The following is a 21,392-nucleotide window of genomic DNA, read 5'->3' as shown; positions in this document are numbered from 1 at the left end:
CAGTCAAGGATGAATGTTCCTGCAAGGTCCATAAAACACTATATAAGAAAGAAAAGCTTACCTTGTCAGAGCTTTCCCCAATGGTTATTGAGAACCACTGCTGTTTAGATCCCTCAGAAGGCGTATCTCCAGAACAAACAGTGCAACAAATAACAGAGAGAACAGTGGACAGAGTGAGCGTTTTAAAATGGGGATGTGGAATTCAGTATAGAGGTGGAAAGGAAGCTATTTTATTCAAATATAATCCAAAATGATACTGAAACTACATAGTCATAAACACTTAGTTTATTTATTAGTGTCACAAGTAGGCTTACATTGACACTACAATGAAAATCCCCTAGTTGCCACATTCTGACGCTTGTTTGGGTACACTGAGAATTTATCATGGCCAATGTATCTAACCAGCACATCTTTCGGACTGTGGGAGGAAACCAGAGCACCCAGAGGAAACTACGCAGACACGGGGAGAACCTTCAGACTCCGCACAAACAGTAACCCAAGCCTGGAATCGAACCCAGGTCCTTGGTGCTGTGAGGCAGCAGTGCTAACTATCATGTCACCATGCATACATGTGTACTCAGAATGTCACATCATTCACCTTGTAAGGCAATCCAGCAGTCTGTCAGGGAAAGAGAGAGATAAAGGAAAAGAGCAACAAACAATTGGGGGGTGGCAGGAGATTCCACTGTTCAGTATATGGGGACAGAGTAGCATAGTGGCAATGTCACTAGAACAGTAATCTCGATTCCCAGGTTAATGCCCAGGCGAGATGGGTTCAAATCCCACCATGGTAGCTAGTGTAAATTAAATTCAATTGATAAATCTGGAGGAAGTTAGTTTCAGGAAAAGATGCCATGAAGTTATCATCTGGCCTACTAATGTGCTTTAGAGAAGGAAATCTTCCATCCTTACCTTCATGGGCTGAATGACCTCCTTTTGTGTGGTAACTTTTTTGTGGTTTTATCGTTCTATGGTCTGGCCTACATGTGACTCCGGACTCACAGGAATGTGAAAAAAGAACAAAAACAAAGAACAAAGTATGGGACTGGAACAAGTCCTTCTACAGAAGAGTTTCTTTCCTGCTGCTGTTAGACTTTTGAATGGACTTACCTTACATTAAGTTGATCTTTCTCTGCACCCGAGCTATGACTGTAACACTATATTCTGCACTCTCTTGTTTCCTTGTGGAGAGTCTGCAGAAGGATCTAGATAGGCTGGGCGAGTGGGCCAGGAAATGGCAAATGGAATTTAATGTTGGCAAGTGCGAGGTGGTCCACTTTGGTAGGAAGAATGGTAGGAAGGACTATTACTTACGGGGCGAAAAACTGCAGCAGGCGACGGTGCAGAGGGACCTCGGGGTCCTTGTGCATGAGTCGCAAAAACCCAGCTTGCAGGTGCAGCAGGTGGTCAGGAAGGCGAATGGGATGCTGGCCTTCATAGCGAGGGGGATTGAATATAAAAGTAGGGAGGTCTTGCTGCAGCTGTATAGGGCATTGGTGAGGCCGCAGCTGGAGTACTGTGTGCAGTTTTGGGCGCCGCACCTGCGCAAAGATATTTTGGCCTTGGAGGGAGTGCAGAGGAGGTTTACTAGGCTGATACCGGAGTTGAGGGGGTTGAGCTATGAGGAGAGGCTGAATAAACTGGGCTTGTACTCGTTAGAGTTTAGAAGAATGAGGGGAGATCTCATTGAGACGTATAAGATGATGAATGGGATGGATAGGATAGAGGTGGAAAGACTCTTCCTGCTCAAAAAAGACAGTAGGACTAGGGGGCACAGCCTCAAGATAAAAGGGGGGCGGTTTAGAACGGAATTGAGGAGGAACTTCTTCACTCAAAGGGTGGTGAATCTCTGGAATTCTCTGCCCGTTGAAGTGGTGGAGGCTGCCTCGCTAAATATTTTTAAGACGCGGGTTGATGGGTTTTTGATAGGAGAGGGGATTAAGGGTTATGGGGAGAGGGCGGGAAAGTGGAACTGAGCAGCGACAGATCAGCCATGATCTTATTGAATGGCGGGGCAGGCTCGAAGGCCTGGATGGCCTACTCCTGCTCCTATTTCTTATGTTCTTATGTTCTTATGTTCTTATGAACAGTATGCCTTGTCTGTGTAGCACGCAAGAAACAATACTTTTCACTGTATGCTAATACATGTGGTAATAATAAATCAAATCAAATCAAATGAAGTGTCAAGACCCTCCCTCTCCATGTGTTAATGGAATCTTGTCACCCGTTGAATGGCTGGCATGTTCTTTCATTCAGCTTAATTGGTCTTGGCCTTGGTACAGAATTAATCTCGGTAACTTGTTCAGTGCGTTCTTTCAATTTTCTTTCATGCAACTTTATATCTTGCATAACATTGGTTTTTAAGCTTCCTAAGCAAGGCAGTATGGTGGCAAATGTTCAATTCCCAGCTTGGGTCACTGTCTGTGTGGAGTCTGCATGCTCTCTCTGTGTCCGTGTGGGGTTTTCTCCGGGTGCTCCAGTTTCCTCCCACAGTCCGAAAGACGTGCTGGTTAGGTGTAATGGTCATGCTACGTTCTCCCTCAGTGTTACCCGAACAGGTGTCAGAGTATGGCAACTAGGGGATTTTCACAGTAACTTGTTGTAATGTTAATGCCTACGTGTGACACAAATAAAATACACTTTAAGCTTCTTCTAATCTGATTTAAATACATCCTTTTGTAGCCATTTTCTGTCTAATTTTCACTTTGTAAGAAGACTTTATAGCAAGCATAAAATAGAATTTGTAATATATTTAGTGTGAACCTGTGCAAGTGTTCAGACCAATTTAAGCTACTAATTAATAGTTACCTAAATATAATTCAGGATGAATCATAGTTTGCAGCTGGAACCATTGCCCTCAGTTTACTTAAATTAGTTTAATTATTTTGCACATGTTAGTGGCCAGGCTGGGGCCACAGCTATTCATACAAGTTGATGGATCAAGCTCTCAGCTGTCAATGGTGCTTATCTGTTGTGTCCATTGTTACATACATTCCGATTTTTAAAATTTTATTTGATTTATTATTGTCACATATTAATATACAGTGAAAAGTATTGTTTCTTGCATACTATGCAGACAAAGCATACCATTCATAGGGGAAGAAAGGAGAGAGTGCAGAATGTAGTGTTACAGCCATAGCTAGGGTGTAGAGAAAGGTCAATCTAATGCAAGGTTGGTCCATTCAAAAATCTGACAGCAGCAGGGAAGAAGTTCTTGAGTCGGTTGGTATGTGTCTTCAGGCTTTTGTATCTCTTTCCCGACGGAAGAAGGTAGAAGAGTATATGTCCAGGGTTATTATCCAGGGTTATTATGCTGGCTGCTTTTCAGAGACATTGGGCAGTGTGGACAGAGTTAATCGATGGGAGACTAATCTGCATAATGGACTGGGCTTCGTTCACGACCTTTTGTAGTGTCTTGAGGTCTTGGACAGAACAGGAGCCATACCAAGCTGTGATACGACCAGAAAGGATGCTTTCTATGATGCATCTGTAAAAGTTGGTGAGAGTCATTGCGGGTATGCCAAATTTCCTTAGCCTTCTGAGACAGTAGAGGCGTTGGTGGATTTCTTACCTATGGCGTCTGTATGGGGGAACCAAGACAGGTTGTTGGTGATCTGGACATGTAGAAACTGAAGCTCTCGACCATTTTCACTTAGTCTCCATTGATGTAGTCAGGGGTCTGTTCTCCACTATCCTTCCTGAAGTCAATGACTTCTTTCTTTTGTTGACATTGAGGGAGAGATTATTGTCGTTGCACCAGTTTACCAGATTCTCTATCTCTTTCCTGTATTCCAACTTATCATTGAGATTCAATCCACCACTGTGGTGTCATCAGCATACTTGAAAATCTAGCTGGAGGGGAATGTGGCCACACAGTCACAGGTGTATGAGGAGTACAGTAGAGGCTGAGGGCTTGTTGGACTGGTGTTGAGAATTTTTGTGGAGGAGGTTTTGTTGCCTATGCTTATTGATTGTGGTCTGTGGGTTAGGAAGTCAAGGATCCAGTCATAGAGGGAGGTGCCGAGGTGCAGGCCACGGAATTTGGAGATGAGATTCACAGGAATAAGGATGTTGAAGGCTGAGCTGCAGTTGATAAATAGGAGTCTGACACAGGGGTCATTGTTATCTAAGTGTTCTAGGGTTGACTGTACGGCCAGGGAGATGGCGTTTGCTGTGGACCTGTTGCAGCAGTAGGCAAACTGTAGTGGATCCAGTCAATCTGGAAGGCCGGAATTAATTCATGCCATGACTAGCTTTCGAAGCACTTCATAATGACGGATGTCAGAGTCACCAGATGATAGTCACTAAAGCACGCTGCCTCGTTTTCCTTTGGTGTCAGGAAAATGACTGCCTTCTTGAAGCAGACAGGGACCTCAGATTGTTGTAAAGGAAGATTAAATATGTCTGTGAATACCTCCTCCACGCAGGATCTGAGCACTCGTCTGGGTGCACCATCCAGGCCAGTCTTCTGGACTGACCTTCGAGATGGCTGCTCTGACATCTGTGATGGTGACTCCAAATAGAGGTTCATCTGAGGCTTTTCTGCTGGAGGGCATGCTCTTGCTGACTTTTGTTCAAAACGGGGCACAAAATGCATTGAGCTCATCAGGGAGGGGTGTGTTGGAGCCGGTGAGTTTGTAACCTGTTATGTCTTACAGACCTTGCTATAGTCAGTGGGAATCTGTGTGGCTAACCTGGAACTTTAGATTGGTCTGGTACTGTCTATTGGCACCTTTGATGGATCTCCACAGGTCATATCTGGATTTCTTATGCAGGTCAGGATCACCTAACTTGAACTTCAGACCTGGACTTCAGCAAGCCGTGAATATCCCAGTTCATCCATGGTGTTCCGTTGGGAAATGCAAGGACTTGCTTCATTGGCACACAGTCTTCAACACACTTACTAATGAAGTTCGTTACTGTAGTGACGTACTCACTCAGGCTGGTGGCTGAGTGTTTAAACATCCACCAGTGGCACAGTGGTTAACACTGCTGCCTCACAGCACCAGGGACTCGGGTTCAATTCCGGCCTTAGATCACTGTCTGCGTGGAGTTTGCACATTCTTCCCGTGGATTTCCTTCGGGTGCTCCAGTTTCCTCTCACAGTACAAAAATGTGTGGGCTAGGTAGATTGACCATGATAAACAGCCTCTTAATGTCAGGGGGATTAAGAGGAGGACAGCGTGGAATCATTGTCAGTGCAGGCTTGATGGGCCAAATGGCCTTGTTCTACACTATGGATACTTTGATTCTATGATTCCTGTGTGGTTGGCCACATGGGGCTTTTCCCATACCTCTTCTCTGTTAACCGGCTGTGTAGAACTGCACTTACCTGCTTCCATTCTTTTCAACCAATCATCACCAGAGTATTAGCTGCAATGGTGTCTCTTCCTCTTCCTGCACAGTTCTCTCTGTTGTTCCTGCAAGTATGTAGCCTTGGGCCCCTTCTATTTCTCACCCACCTACTGCCCTTTGGAGACATCATTCAAAAGCAGTTTTAGTATGTGCTCATGGGATGTGAGCATTATTGCCCTTTCCTGAGGGCATTTGAGAGTCAATCATATTGTCATGGCTCTGGAGTCACAAGTAGGCTAAAGCAGATGAAGTTAGGAACATAGGAATCAGGAGCAGAATTAAGTTCAGGTCTTCCAGCCTGCTCTACCGTTCAATCAGATCATGTCTGACCTCTCCCTGGTCTGAAATCCACCTCCCTACCTGCTCCCCATATCCCTCTTTTTATTAAAAGTATGTTTATCTCCCTCTTGAAATCATTCAGCGATGGCAGATTTCCCTCCCTAAAGGACATTAGTGAACTGAATGGGTTTTTATGACTCTCGACAATGGTTTCATGGTCATCAGTGGGTTCTTAATCCCAGATTTCTATTGTATTCAAATTTCACCATCTACCCTGGTGGGATTCAAACCCGGGTCCCCAGAGGATTGCCCGAGACCTCTGGATTGCTAGTCCAGTGACAATACCAATACATCACTGCCTCCCCTGCAGTCTTATAGCCCCTAGCTCCACCTCGCCATCACCTCTCTCATCTTCTCCACAATAAGGCTTCTTGTCCAGCATCCAGCACCGGAAGGGGGGCAATTTCCCTCAGTTAAGTATGGGAAAGACTGAAGTAATTGTTTTCAGTGCTCCCATTGCGAACTAAGATAAAATACTGCGGATGCTGGAATCGGAAACAAAAACTGAAAATACTCGAAAATCTCAGTAGGGTCTGATGGCATCTGTGCAGAGAGAATAGAGCCAACATTTTGAGTCTGGAAAACCCTTCATCAGAGCTGAGATCAAGAAGCATTAGGGGAGATTTATACTATGCAATCCGCAGTATTTTGCTTTTATAATAGATTCTGCACTCCAGTCGTGCTGCTCCGGTTATTGCAGAACAAATGCCTTTGACTTACCAAGAGCAACACCGCGGGAGGCCAGTTAGTTTGTATGTAAATATGACAACTTGTCTAAACTGTGTCTTGCTAGCACTGCCCCTTTAATGTGCTGTTCGCATATTTCCCATCGACACGCTCAAATTACGAATTAAAAAATGCTTTTTTGCTGTTGCTTTGTATCAAAGGACAATAAAATGTGCCGGCGCCGCTTGTTTTGAGCAATGGACATGTAAACAGAAACAGACAGAGCGGCAAACAAGGCTACTTTAGGCAAATAGATTGCTTTCTTGGGTCGAAAATGGGTAATTAAAGGAGCTGTCAGCGATGTATTTCTCTCGCTGTACGTTTAAATCGAAGCTAATGGTATGCTTGCTTACCCAGGCATGCAATTAAATGAAACTTCAAGAAAAGTGACATATACTTGGCCCAGGTTTCTGCCATCCCGTGTTTGGAGTTTCTAGTGATGCCGCACACTTCCGTACAATGATTTGCCTGCCACCCTTTTAGTCCTGTGATTCTGTGAAGTGGCACTTCACAGGAGTGGGGGCGGTAATTAGATTTGAGGTTCTCCTGCGCGATGGAACACCGAGGAAAGATGCTTGTCAGTTTATTTAATGATCATTGCAAGTTTCATTTGCGACTGGCACTCCCTGGGTTACAGTGGACAAGCTGGCTAAATTAGGCAAGTGACAGTTCAGTTTCTGAAGTGCCCTCTAATGCGATGCAGATTGTTTGTATTATTTGATCTTTTTTTCATTACAGCTGGCAGATCTTTTTTTCCCAGTGGTGTCCCTCGCGATGAGTCTTTAAGCTATTTTTTTTAACTGATAATGTGCGCAGTAGAGCTTCAGAAACACGTATTCTCTCTCGTTGCTTATCACCTTGACTGAGAAGGTTTCAGGGGTTCAAGTCGCAGTCGAGAGACTTGAGAAATTAGTATCATAGAATCATACAGTGCAGGAGAGGCCCTTCGGCCCATCGAGTCCACACTGACACATTAGAAACACCGAACTCCCACCTAATCCTATCTGCCAGCACTTGGTCCATAGCCTAGAATATTATGGCATGCCAAGTGCTGGTCCAGAGACTTTTTCATGGATGTGAGGCAACCCACTTCCATAGAAACTATAGGGTTTCTATGACTTCCATCACACTCCCAGGCAATGCATTCCAACCCATCACCACTCTCTGGGTAAAAAAAAAACAGTTTTTCCTCATATCCCCCCTAAATCTCCTGCCCCTCACCTCAAAACGATGTTCCCTCCTAACTGATCTTTCAACTAAGGGGAACAGCTGCTCCTTATCCATTCTGTCCATCAATCTCAGAGTTTCTCAAGTCTCTCAACTGCGATTTGAACCCATAACCTTCTCAGTCCGAGGTGATAAGTAGTGAGAGAGAATACATGCTTCTGAAGCTCTACTACGCACATTATCAGTTTAAAAAAAAGCCTCAAATCTCATTGTGAGGGACACCTCGATCAGGTCACCCGTCAGTCTTCTCTGCTCCAACCAAAAGAACAAAAGCCTATCCAACCTCTCTTCATAACGTAAATGTTCCATCCCAGGCAGCATCCTGGTAAATGTTCCATCCCAGGCCAAAACATTGTCTGATTTCAAGAAGAAATTAGGTATCACTTTAAGGGCTAAAGAGATCAAGGGATATGGGGGGAATGGGGGGGATTCAGGACATTGAATTTGACGATCAGCCCTGATCAAAATGAATGGCGGAGCAGGGTCTAAGGACCTAATGGCCTAATCCTGCTTCTATGTTTCTATTAATGGAAGAAAACAGCTCTCAGCAACAGGAAATTCTATTTGCACTTAAATGACAAGAGTCTTATTTTCACTACTGAGAAATTACAATAAAGGAACAAATAGAAAAAAATTCTGTGAGCTGGTGCCCTTTGAGAACCAAAGAGTTGAGTTCACTGAGAACTCTAGCAGACGTCAGACAGGGACAGACAGTTCTGCCTTAGGGACTATGAACTCAAGCTTTCCAGGCACGAAGGTCCAGAACACCAGCTTTGCTCTTTATTTCTTTTACATTTGGGGATATTTCAGAACCATGATTCAACATTTAGCCTGTGTACAAAAAAGTATTTCCTAACTGAAAAATCACCTATCTCTCAGAAGAAACCCTTCTTTATTCTCTTTGCTGGATCTCAAAGGAGGCAATACTTCACAATCATACAGCTTGTTTCAAGTGTTCCATTGGATTAAACTACAAAACTACAAAAAGTCATGAATGTAGCCCAATCCATCAGGCAAATCAGCCTCCCATTCATTGACTCTGTCTAAGCTTCCCACTGCCTCAGCAAAGCAGCCAGCATAATTAAGGACCCCAAGTACCCTGGACATATCTCTTCCACCTTCTTCCTTCAGGAAAAAGATACAAAAGTCCGAGATCACCTACCACCCGACTCAAGAACAGTTTCTTCCCTGCTGCTGTCAGACTTTTGAAAGGATCTACCTTGCATTAAGTTGATCTTTCTCTACAACACTACATTCTATACGCTGACTAGGGGTGGCCCAGTAGCACAGTGGTTAGCACTGCTGCTTCATAGCTCTAGGGACATAGGTTCAATTGGGTCACATCTGTGTGGAGTTTGCACATTCTCCCCATATCTGGGTGGGTTCGCTCCAGTTTCCTCCCACATTCTGAAAGATGTGTTGGTTAGGTGCATTGACCCAAACAGGCACCGGACTGTGGTGACTAGGGGTATTTCACAGTAACTTCATTGCAGTGTTAATATAAGCCTTATTTGTGACTAATAAATATACTCTAATTTACTCTCATTTCCTTCTCTATGAACCTTGGGGTAAGTTTTTCACTCAGAGGGTGGTGAGTGTGTGGAATTGGCTGCTGTCAGTGGTGGTGGAGACGAACACACTGGGGTCTTTTAAAAGACTTCTGGATGAGTATATGGTATTTAATGGGATTGGAAGTTACAGATAGTTCTATGCCTTGGTAGGTATGGATGTGATCGGCGCAACTTATGGGTCGAAGGGCCTGTTTGTGCTGTAGTGTTCTATGTTCTGTGAACAGTATGCTTTGTCTGTATAGCGCACCAGAAACAATACTTTTCACTGTACCAATACATGCGACAACAATAAATCAAATCGAGTAACACCTAGGCATACTGTTAGCCTTAGCTCAGTTCAACACCTGTTCAAGCTACACTCCAGCAGGTGGAGCACAATATCTAGGGCGACACTCCAGTGTTGGTACTGAACAGAAAAGAGAGGGACAGGAATGAGCTACATAGTCCACTGAGCCTGCTCCACCATTCAATGGCTGATCTTGGTCTTCAACTCTTCTTTCACGTCAGCTCCCTGTCTATTTCAAACTTAGATATAGTGAATGATGCTTCATCTGCAACCCTCTGGGGTAGAGAATTCCAAAGATTCACAACCCTTTGAGTGAAGAAATTTCTCCCCACCTCTGTCCAAAATAATTGTCCCCTTCTCCTGCAACCACCTCTGTCCTAAATGATTGTCTCCTTCTCCTGCCATGGTGCCTCCAAGTTTTGATTCCTCACTCAATGGAAACAACCCTGTCAAGTCCCATCAGAATCTTATATGTTCCAATGCGATCACTTCTCATTCTTCTTATGTCCAGATGGGCCCAACTTACTCAGCTCCCTCATCCCAGGAATCAATCTTGTGAACTTTAAGTAGCAATAATGGAAAGACAAATCATTCCTTGAATGGGTGTAAATTGAGAGAGGTGGTTACTCTGGGAGGCCTTGGCGTTTTCATGCATCAGTCACTGAAAGTGCACAGGTACAGCAGGCAGTAAAAAAGGCAAATAGTATGTTGGCCTTCATACCAAGAAGATTTGAGTATAGGGATAGGGATGTTTTGCCGCAATTGTATAGAGTGTTGGTGACGCCACACCTGGAGTATTGTGTGCCATTTTGGTTTCCTTATCCCTTGCGATAGAGAGAGTACAGCAAAGGTTTACCAGGCTGATTCCTGGAATGGCAGGTCTGTCATACGTGGAGACACTTAGTCCGTTAAGATTATATTCACTGGAGTTGAGAAGAGTGAGAGGGGATCTTGTAGAAACATTTAGAATTCTAACAGGGTTAGATAAGGGAGGCTCAGAAAGAATGTTCCCAATGGTGAGAGTGTCCAGAACTAGGGGTCATGGTTTGAGGATAAGAGTCAACCTTTTAGAGCTGATGTGAGGAGAAATTTCTTCACCCAGAGGGTAGTGAATGTGTGGGATTCACCATCACAGAATGTAGCTGAGGCCAAAACATGGTGTGATTTCAAGAAGAAATTAGATATAGCTCTTGGAGCTAAAAGGGATCAAGGGATATGGAGTGAAAGGGGAAATTAGGATATTGAATTTGAGATTCAACCATGATCAAAATGAATGGTGGAACAGGCTCAAAGGGCCAAATGACCTACTCCTGCTTCTAGTTTCTATGTTTCTATGAGTTGATTACAATATGCTGATCAGCATTTTAATATTAGTAGCAGGCATGGAACTGAAGTCTCCAAGCCCACGAGCATTTCCCCTCCATCAGGAGTAGTTCATTCTGGCGGCATTTACAACTACTGGGGGGGTGAATTCGAGAGATTGAGGCTGGGGTTGGGGGGTGTGGTGGTAGGGGGGGCAGTCCAGGAGGCCAGTAACTGTTGGGGGGTGGGGGGGGGGGAGCTGTGGGGGAGGTGGGGGATGCCAGCAAGGGCAATGATGGGGGTTGTGGAGCTGGCCAGTAATTGGGCTGGCCAGCAATTGGGAGGCCAGCAATGTGGGGGCACTGTGCATGCGTTGGTATCTGCACTGACAGATTGGTGCATGCACAGTTGCCGGCTCAGCACGATGCTACCAGCCTCTCTGGTAGGAATAAGCACTGCCCCTGATTTTCAGAGGGAATCCCGCTGGGCCATTCTGTGAGGCACAGTGTGTGAGAGGTTCAATCTGAAAATCCCACTGAAAACGGGACTTACCCCCGTTTTCATGCAAATTTGGGAGAACAATATGCATTGTGAAACAAGCTTGTGTGTTTACATATGTGATGACTGGTTTAATTGAACTGAAGATAGTTAGATTGCAAAGGTCAATATATCAATAAATATTAGGTGTGAAGGCAAGTGGTTGAAGTGGAAATGTCAAAGTCAAAGTCCCAGAGGCAGTTTGATTGGAAATTTACATTAGGCAGATAAGGGAAGTGATTGCAAGTTAACTATTGTATTTCAAAGGGAACATATACAATTTGGAGATTGTAAATGGGTGAGACAAAGTAGCACATTTACTTGTATGAATAGAGTAGCCAGGTGGTAACATGAAAGATTGGTCAATTCTGGGAAAAAGAACTTCTAAAGGAGAGTAGAAACAATAAAGTGGAAGAACAAAGGGAAAGAATGTCTTTTAGAGGAAGAGAGTCTGTTCAGGTATGACTATGAGGTCTTAACAAAGACAGTGTGTACTCAAGACAGACCTATGAACACCAGCTGCTATTGAATGTGAGTAGAGGAAAACCTGTCTGAACATTCCTCAGCAATGCATTGTTTGGTAATATTACTGGAATTTTGTATTGAATAAAATCTATGAGGGCTTTTGTATAAAAATGGAGCTTGGCTCTAAGTTTATTTAAGACAAAAATCTTTTTGAAAATGTTTGTAGAAATACAATTAACTGTATAAAGGTGTTCTTGTGCTTTAAAATTCTTTTTAAATGTATGTATAGATTTAATATTCAAATTCTTCACATGAGTCTGAAATTGATTTCACATGCCTCCTCATTATATCCAAATTGCAAACTGTTGTGGCAGTTTTTTTTATATTTCCCTTTGGGTTTTGAGCAGTCTGCACTTTGAATCTGCTGTGCCATAACACAAGTGATATACAGACATAATGTAAAAGAGGAACAACACTGTATATTATGATATGGCATATTTTCTACATATTGCAGTCTGTGAAAAATTCACAATCTGTCCTTCAAGGTCTTTACAGTCAACAATAACTTAGTTATTAGTTTTGTTAATTTCATGCTTCTCATTGTGTATTTTTTAAAGTCTGCTTTGGATATGGGATAACAAAATACAATGTGCAACGAAATCAAAACGCATGGAAGCAAGAAAAACAGGGATTTTAGCATGCATCTTTTCTCCGGAGTGCATTATATTCAATTCTTCAAGAAATGCAAAGTAGATAATAATCTGTCTGTTTAAAGGTTTTCAATAGCAGTTGAAATATTTTGATTTTTTTTACACAAAAGGCTATTAATGAACTGTTTAAACTTTACTAATTGAAAATTTGGCTGAATGACAGAGATGTGATTAAAAAACAACTTTATCAATAGTAAGGACTTACTCAGAAACAAAGGTGACATGTTTTCTCCAGAATTGCTAAAAGGTACAAGAAGGCATGCAATTTTCAGTTGTTAAGTAAACATTCAGAATCATTGGGTGTATCGGGAATTCACTGCTTGTTCAGGATTTTGTTGTTTACGACTAAAAATGATTAAGATCTGTTAGAACTAATAAGGAAGTCTTTTGAGGAATAATGGCTATTAACATTTTATTAATGAACATGCCAAATATATAATCAAAATAAAGAGGCCATAAATAAATATTTATATGCGTGTGAACATAGAAAATTACATCTTGTCCCATTACTTCCCTTATTGTTAACCAACCATCACATATTAATTCTTGAATTGCATGACTTTTTTCTTCGTCTTTCATTTTTGTAAGTTAATACGGTACAGTTGATCTCAATCTTTATGAATCAAAAGAAAGATAACGGCTGGAATTCTTCCAACTCGCCCACCCATGGAACTTTAGCAGACAGGTTGCGGAGAATGTGAAACGCGATTGATGGTCAGGTGGGAATTTCCGGCTTTCAGGCCAATGTAGCCAGAGAATTCCGCCCTACGATATCGTAGAACAAAGCTATCATTTATTGTCTTTTTATTAGAAGCTTAGAGGGCATGGATGTCTTTCTTCATTTATTTTATGGGACATGAGTGTCACTGGCTGGGCCAGTATTATTACTTGTCTATAACTGCCCTCCATTCCAGAGGACATTTGAGACATTGGTGTGGAATTGGAGTCATAGAACAAAGAACAAAGAACAAAATACAACCCTAAGTATTTTTTCCATTAATTTCCCTACCACTTATGTCAAACTCACCGGTCTATAATTTCCAGGGTTATCCCTACTGCCTTTTTTGAACAGTGGTACCACATTTGCTACCCTCCAGTCCTCTGGGACCTCACCTGTGTCCAAAGAAGAGACAAAGATTTGCACCAGAGGCCCAGCAATTTCATCTTTCACCTCCATAAGCAGCCTGGGATAAATACCATCAGGCCCCGGAGCTTTATCCATCCTTACGCTACCTAAAAGCCCTAGCACTTCCTCCCTCGTAATAGATATTTCCTGCAACTGATCCTCAGCTCCCTCCAAGAGACCACACGATTCCGAACCCCTCTCCTTCATGAATACCGACGCAAAGTATTCATTCAGGAGCTCCCCCATTCCCTCCGACTCAATACATAACTCTCCACTTTTGTCCCTAAGAGGACCAATTTTCCCTCTAACTACTCTCTTGCTCCTAATATAGGAATAAAATGCCTTTGGATTTTCCTTAATCCTACCAGCCAAAGCCATTTCATGCCCTCTCTTCTCCCTTCTAATTCCCCTTTTTAGCTCCCTCCTACTCTCTCTAATTTCCTCCAGCGCACTCTCCGTACCCAGTCATTTCAACCTAACATACGCCTCCCTCTTCTTCCTGACCAAGTCTTCAATACCCCCTGTTATCCACGGCTCTCTAATCCTACCTTTCCCATCCTTATGCTTAACCGGAACATACCTCCCCTGCAACCATTCCATTTTGCCCTTAAAAGCCTCTCACTTGCCAACCGTGGACTTGCCAGCTAACAGTCCCTCCCAATCAGTGTCCTGCAGCTCCCTCCTAATCCTGCTATAGCTCGCCTTTCCCCAGTTCAGCACATTCCCGTTCGGCCGGCACTCATCCCTTTCCATTTTTATCCTAAAGTAGACGGACTTGTGGTCACTGTTAGCCACATGTTCGCCTACCTCTACCTCACCCACCTGCCCCGGCTCATTACCCAACACTAAATCCAGTATAGCCCCTCCCCTAGTCGGGCTAGTTACATACTGCTCTAGAAACCCTTCCAAAACACATTTCACAAACTCCTCTCCCTCCGTACCCCCAGCTTTAGGCCCCCTCCAATTCACTCCGGGAAGATTAAAGTCACCCACTACAACCACTCTACTCTTCCTGCACCTGTCCAAAATGCCCCTGCAAATGCCTTCCTCCACTGACCTCGGGCTGTTGCGTGGCCTATAGTATACCCCTAGCAATGTAATCTCTCCCTTTTTATTCCTCAACTCCACCCACAGTGACTCAATCCCTGTCTCTTCCATATCGTCCTCCCTCTGCACTACTGTGATGTTTTCCTTTACTAACAGTGCCACCCCTCCACCTCTCTTCAACCCTCCTCTGTCACACCTAAAACACTTGTACCCAGGAACATTCAGCTGCCAGTCCTGCCCTTCCCGTAACCACGTCTCCGTTACAGCCACCATATCTAACTGCCTCACAAACATCAAGGCCCTAAGCTCATCCGTTTTCCCTGCCACACTCCTAGCATTGAAACAGACACAGTTCAACCCACGAGTGTCCCTCGGAACCTCCTTCTCCCTGATAATTTTCCTTTCACCTGACTCTCTCCCAGCCACCTCCCCACCCCCCCCAGTCATCTGTAGACCAGACCAGGTAAGGACAGCAGATTTCCCTCACAATTATGGTTTCCTTGTTATCATGAGGCTTTTAATCCCGGATTTTTTTTTAATTGACCTTTGGTGGGATTTGAACCCGGGTCCCTAAATCTTCTTTTGGGTCTCTGGACAATGCCACCACACTACTGCCTCCTCATACAGTGGCAAAGACTGGCATTAGTTGGTACTATCAGTCATCTCATAGATAGGAGAGGTTTACAGCAGGGAAACAGGCCCTTCAGCCCAACTTGTCCATGCTGCCATTTTGGTTTTAAACCCCAAAGCTAGTCCCAATTGCCCGCATTTGGTCCATATCCCTCTATATCCATCTTATCCATGTAAGTATCCAAATGCTTTTTAAAAGACAAAATTGCACCCGTCTCTACCACTACTCCTGGCAACTTGTTCCAGACACTCACCACCCTCTGTGTGAAAAAATTGCCCCATTGGACTGTTCTGTATCTCTCCCCTCTCAACTTAAACCTATGCCCTCTAGTTTTAGACTCCCCAACTTTTGGAACAGATATTGGCTATCTAGCTGATCTATGCTCCTCATTATTCTATAGACCTCTATAAAGTCACCCCTCAGCCTTCTACGGTCCAGAGAAAGAAGTTCCAGTCTATCCAGCCTCTCCTTATAATTCAAACCATCAAGTCCCAGTAGCAATCTAGTCAATCTTTTCTGCACTCTTTCTAGTTTAATAATATCCTTTCTACAATAGGTTGATCAGAACTGTACACAGTATTCCAAATGTAGCCTTACCAACATCTCGTACAACTTCAACAAGACGTCCCAACTCCTGTATTCAATGTTCTGATCAATGGAACTGAGCATGCCTTCTTGACCACTCTGTCTATCTGTGACTCCACTTTCAAGGAGTTATGAACTTGTACCCCTCGATCTCTTTGCTTTGTAACTCTCTCCAGCGCCCTACCATTAACCAAATAAGTTCTGCCCTGGTTCAATCTACCAAAATGCATCACCTCGCATTTATCTAAACCCCATCTGTCATTCGTCAGCCACTGGCCCAATTGATCAGGGTTATGAGATAGGGCAGTGGGTGGGGCCTGGGTATGATGCTCTTTCAGAGAGTTGGCACAGACTTAAAGGGCCGAATGACCTCCTTCTGCACAGGTAGGGATTCTATATAAATGTTTGTATGTGAAATGTGTTTTCTTTATTCTCAGAGTGATTGCCCCAATTTAAATAATCCTAGATAATGCTTATTATGAGTACTTTTAAAAAAATGCTTGTTATTGTCACACAGTTACCCTGCATGTTTAAATGCTATGTCTCACTCATTCAACTCTCACACACTATCACATATGCAAAGACTAGATACCGATTAATGTCAATCAGTAAAATTACAATTTTTGATTGTCTCAGTCTCTTTCACAGCAGGCCTGTAGTTTCTTCAATGAATTGGATGCTTAAAGCGAAGCAGTTGTGAAGCAGAGGATTCTCAGTAAGCTCTTATAGTTGAATTTCCAGTAAGCTGATTGTCAGCTGAACTCAAAATTAGGACAGGTTGCAGGGCGTGTCCTTTCCAACTGCTGTAATGTTGTTTGTTATAAAAGCAAAATACTACGGATGCTGGAATCTGAGACAAAAACAGAAAATGCTGGAAAATCTCAGATGGCCTGATGGCATCCATAAGGAGTGAATAGAGTCAACATTTCAAGTCTAGATTACGCTTCATAGAACATAGAACATAGAACATAACAGCGCAGAACAGGCCCTTCGGCCCACGATGTTGCGCCGACCAGTTAAAAAACAATGACCCACTAACCTAAACCAATCCCTTTTCGTCCATAAACCTATCCACGGATCTCTTAAACGCCCCCAAACTAGGCGCATTTACAACTGCAGCAGGCAGGGCATTCCAATCCCTCACCACCCTCTGGGTAAAGAACCTACCCCTGACATCCGTCCTATAACTACCCCCCCTTAATTTAAAGCCATGCCCCCTTGTGCTAGCTTTCTCCATCCGAGGAAAAAGGCTATCACTATCCACCCTATCTAAACCTCTAATCATCTTATATGTTTCAATAAGATCCCCTCTTAGCCGCCTTCCCAATTGGTGGCGTTTCGGCAAATAGGGTCCAGGTGAAGGCTGGGATGAAAGCGTTTTATCTGAATGCACGAAGCATTCGGAATAAAGTGGATGAGCTGGTGGTGCAGATCGACACAAATGGATACGATCTGGTGGCCATTACAGAGACGTGGCTGCAAGGTGACAGGGACTGGGAGATGAATGTACAGGGCTATCAAGTGTTTAGGAAGGATAGGCAGGAGGAAAGAGGGGGTGGCGTAGCTCTGCTGATTAAGGATAGTATCAAGGTGGTAGCAAGGGATGATATCGGAGCCAAAGAGCAGGAAGTGGAATCGTTGTGGGTGGAGATTAGGAACAGCAAAGGGAGGAAGACGCTGGTGGGTGTCGTCTATAGGCCCCCAAATAATGATCTGGAGGTGGGGCGGGCTGTTAACGCGCAAATAAGTGCGGCGTGCAGGAATGGGACGGCAGTAGTTATGGGAGATTTCAATCTGCATATTGATTGGTCGACCCATGTTGGACGAGGTGGGCTCGAGGAGGAGTTCTTGGAATGCTGCCGGGATAATTTCCTTGAACAGTGTGTGTTGGAGCCGACGAGGGAGCGAGCTATCTTGGATCTGGTGCTATGTAATGAGGCGGGTAGAATTAGGGACCTTGCGGTGAAGGATCCTCTTGGGGAGAGTGATCATTGCATGGTGGAGTTTCTGTTGCAGATGGAGGAGGAGAAAGTGGGTTCCCGGACACGCGTCCTTTGTTTGAATAGAGGGGAGTATGGTAGGATGAGAGAAGAATTGGCGAATGTGGACTGGGGGAGCGCGTTGGAAGGTAGGTCTGCTGAGGAGCAGTGGAGGATCTTTAAGGAGATCTTTCTTGGTGCTCAGCAGAAATTTATTCCGATGGTCAAAAAGGACCGTAGGAGGAGAGGTAATAAGCCGTGGATAACGAAGGAGGTGAAGGAAAGTGTTAAATTAAAAGCGGAGGAATTTAGAGTAGCCAAGAGCAGTGGGCGAGAAGAGGATTGGGAAAGGTTTAAATGTCAACAAAGATTGACAAAGAAGTTGATAAAGGAGGGTAGGAGAAGCTATGAAGCTGGGCTAGTGCTTAATATAAAAAAGGATAGCAAGAGTTTTTATAAGTATATAAAAAGGAAGAGGCTGGCTAGGGTGAACGTTGGTCCTTTAGAGGATGAGAAAGGGGACCTAGTGGTAGGGGATGGGGAAATGGCTAAGGTCTTGAATAACTTTTTTGTTTCTGTCTTCACGGAGGAGGACGTGAATAATTTGCCGGGTGTTAGCGATGGAAAGGTGGTAGGACTGGAGGGTCTTAATGACATTACTGTTACTAGAGAGGTGGTGCTCGACAGACTGGAGGGGCTGATTGTGGACAAGTCGCCAGGACCGGATGGAATGCATCCGAGGGTTCTGAAAGAAATGGCGGAGGTGATAGTGGATGCCTTGGTGGTTATTTTCCAGACGTCGCTGGATTCCGGGGAAGTGCCGGAAGATTGGAAAACGGCTAATGTTACGCTGTTGTTTAAGAAGGGTGCCAGGCAAAAGGCGGGGAATTATAGGCCGGTTAGTTTAACGTCTGTGGTAGGTAAAATGTTAGAATCCGTCATTAAGGAGGAAATTGCGAGGCATCTTGAAGGGAATTGCTTGATAGGGCAGACGCAACACGGTTTCATTAAAGGGAAGTCGTGTCTGACAAATTTACTGGAGTTCTATGAGGATGTGTCTAGGGCAGTGGATAGAGGAGAGCCGGTGGATGTGGTCTTTCTTGATTTTCAGAAGGCGTTTGACAAGGTACCTCACAAGAGGTTATTGCAGAAGGTCAGGGGACATGGAGTTGGGGGTAGGGTGTTAGCGTGGATAGAGGACTGGTTGTCAAATAGGAGGCAGAGAGTGGGGGTCAATGGGTGCTATTTGGATTGGCGGTTGGTGACTAGTGGGGTGCCCCAGGGGTCGGTGCTGGGGCCTCAGCTATGTACCATTTATATAGATGATCTGGAGGAGGGAACCGAGTGCAGGGTGTCGAAATTTGCTGATGACACCAAGATTGGGAGAAAGGCAAATTGTGCGGAGGGTGTGGAGAGTCTGCAGAAGGATCTAGATAGGCTGGGCGAATGGGCCAGGAAATGGCAAATGGAATTTAATGTTGGCAAGTGTGAGGTGGTCCACTTTGGTAGGAAGAATGGTAGGAAGGACTATTACTTACGTGGCGAAAAACTGCAGCAGGCGACGGTGCAGAGGGACCTCGGGGTCCTTGTGCATGAGTCGCAAAAACCCAGCTTGCAGGTGCAGCAGGTGGTCAGGAAGGCGAATGGGATGCTGGCCTTCATAGCGAGGGGGATTGAATATAAAAGTAGGGAGGTCTTGCTGCAGCTGTATAGGGCATTGGTGAGGCCGCAGCTGGAGTACTGTGTGCAGTTTTGGGCGCCGCACCTGCGCAAGGATATTTTGGCCCTGGAGGGAGTGCAGAGGAGGTTTACTAGGCTGATACCGGAGTTGAGGGGATTGAGCTATGAGGAGAGGCTGAATAAACTAGGCTTGTACTCGTTAGAGTTTAGAAGAATGAGGGGAGATCTCATTGAGACGTATAAGATGATGAATGGGATGGATAGGATAGAGGTGGAGAGACTCTTCCCGCTCAAAAAAGACAGTAGGACTAGGGGGCACAGCCTCAAGATAAAGGGGAGGCGGTTTAGAACAGAGTTGAGGAGGAACTTCTTCACTCAAAGGGTGGTGAATCTCTGGAATTCTCTGCCCGTTGAAGTGGTGGAGGCTGCCTCGCTAAATATTTTTAAGAAGCGGGTTGATGGGTTCTTGATAAGAGAGGGGATTAAGGGTTATGGGGAGAGGGCGGGAAAGTGGAACTGAACCACGACAGATCAGCCATGATCTTATTGAATGGCGGGGCAGGCTCGAAGGGCTAGATGGCCTACTCCTGCTCCTATTTCTTATGTTCTTATGTTCTTATGTAACCCCAAATCCCTCAGTCTCTCCTCATAGGACCTCCCCTCCATACCAGGCAACATCCTGGTAAACGTCCTCTGCACCCTCTCCAAAGCCTCCACGTCCTTCCTGTAATGTGGGGACCAGAACTGCACACAGTACTCCAAGTGCGGCCGCACCAGAGTTGTGTACAGTTGCAACATGATGCTGTGACTCCTAAATTCAATCCCCCTACCAATAAACGCCAAGACACCGTCTGCCTTCTTAACAACCTTATCTACTTGATTCCCAACTTTCAGGGATCTATGTACACACACACCTAGATCCCTCTGTTCATCCACACTATTCAAAGTCCTCCCGTTAGCCCTATACTCGACACATCTGTTATTCCTACCAAAGTGAATTACCTCACACTTCTCCGCATTAAACTCCATCCGCCACCTCTCGGCCCAGCTCTGCAACCTGTCTAAGTCTTCATCAGAGCTAATAGCAAAGAGGATCAGCAGAGATGAATACAAAGACTGGAATGGGACACAGCGAATGTAAATGAGGATACAGAAGGCTGAGAAAGGTGCCAAAAGAGTACATTAAGTGATCAGAATGTGTGAATGGCAGAACTGAGGTTAAAGGACTGCCTGAGGATTATGGCAGTTGCCAGGAAAGGGAGTCGAGGGGAAATGGGAAAAAAGAAGGAGGAAATAATAAAATAGAAGAAAGAGAGAAGGGTGATAAAATGGATGAAGCAGATGAAAACAAATGAAATAAGATAAGTGAAAATGGGGTGAAGGTGGAAGGGAGAGTTCATGCTCAGAAGTTGTTGAACTCAATGTCAGTCCGGAAGGCTGCAAAGCGCCCAGTCAGAAGATGAGCTGCTGTTCCTCCAGTTTGTGTTGGAGATCTCAAGAACATTGCAAAAGGCCAAGGATGGACATGTGGACATGGGAGCAGAGTGGTGTTCCATTATGCTGATCCATTATCCTGTGTGCTTTATCTTTAATCTTTTTCTGAACAATTGAAGCAGCCTTCAATCTGGCTCATTGCATTCGCTGCTCTGAATGTGATCCACTGTACATCAGGGAGTCCAAACACAGACTGGGTGATTGCTTTGCTGAACATCTTCAGTCCATCCGCAAGCAGGATCCAAGTCTTCCTGTCGCTTGCCACTTCAACACACTGCACTATAAGATGTATAGGTTTGAGGGATTAGTGGAGTAAATATGTGGGGCTACGG

This window comes from Carcharhinus amblyrhynchos, chromosome 1, assembly GCF_965287045.1.
Source record: "Carcharhinus amblyrhynchos chromosome 1, sCarAmb.v2.hapA, whole genome shotgun sequence".
NCBI classification, from domain to species: Eukaryota; Metazoa; Chordata; class Chondrichthyes; order Carcharhiniformes; family Carcharhinidae; genus Carcharhinus; species Carcharhinus amblyrhynchos.
The sequence above is the reverse complement of the archived record's forward strand: the minus strand, read 5'-3'. Positions refer to the sequence as shown.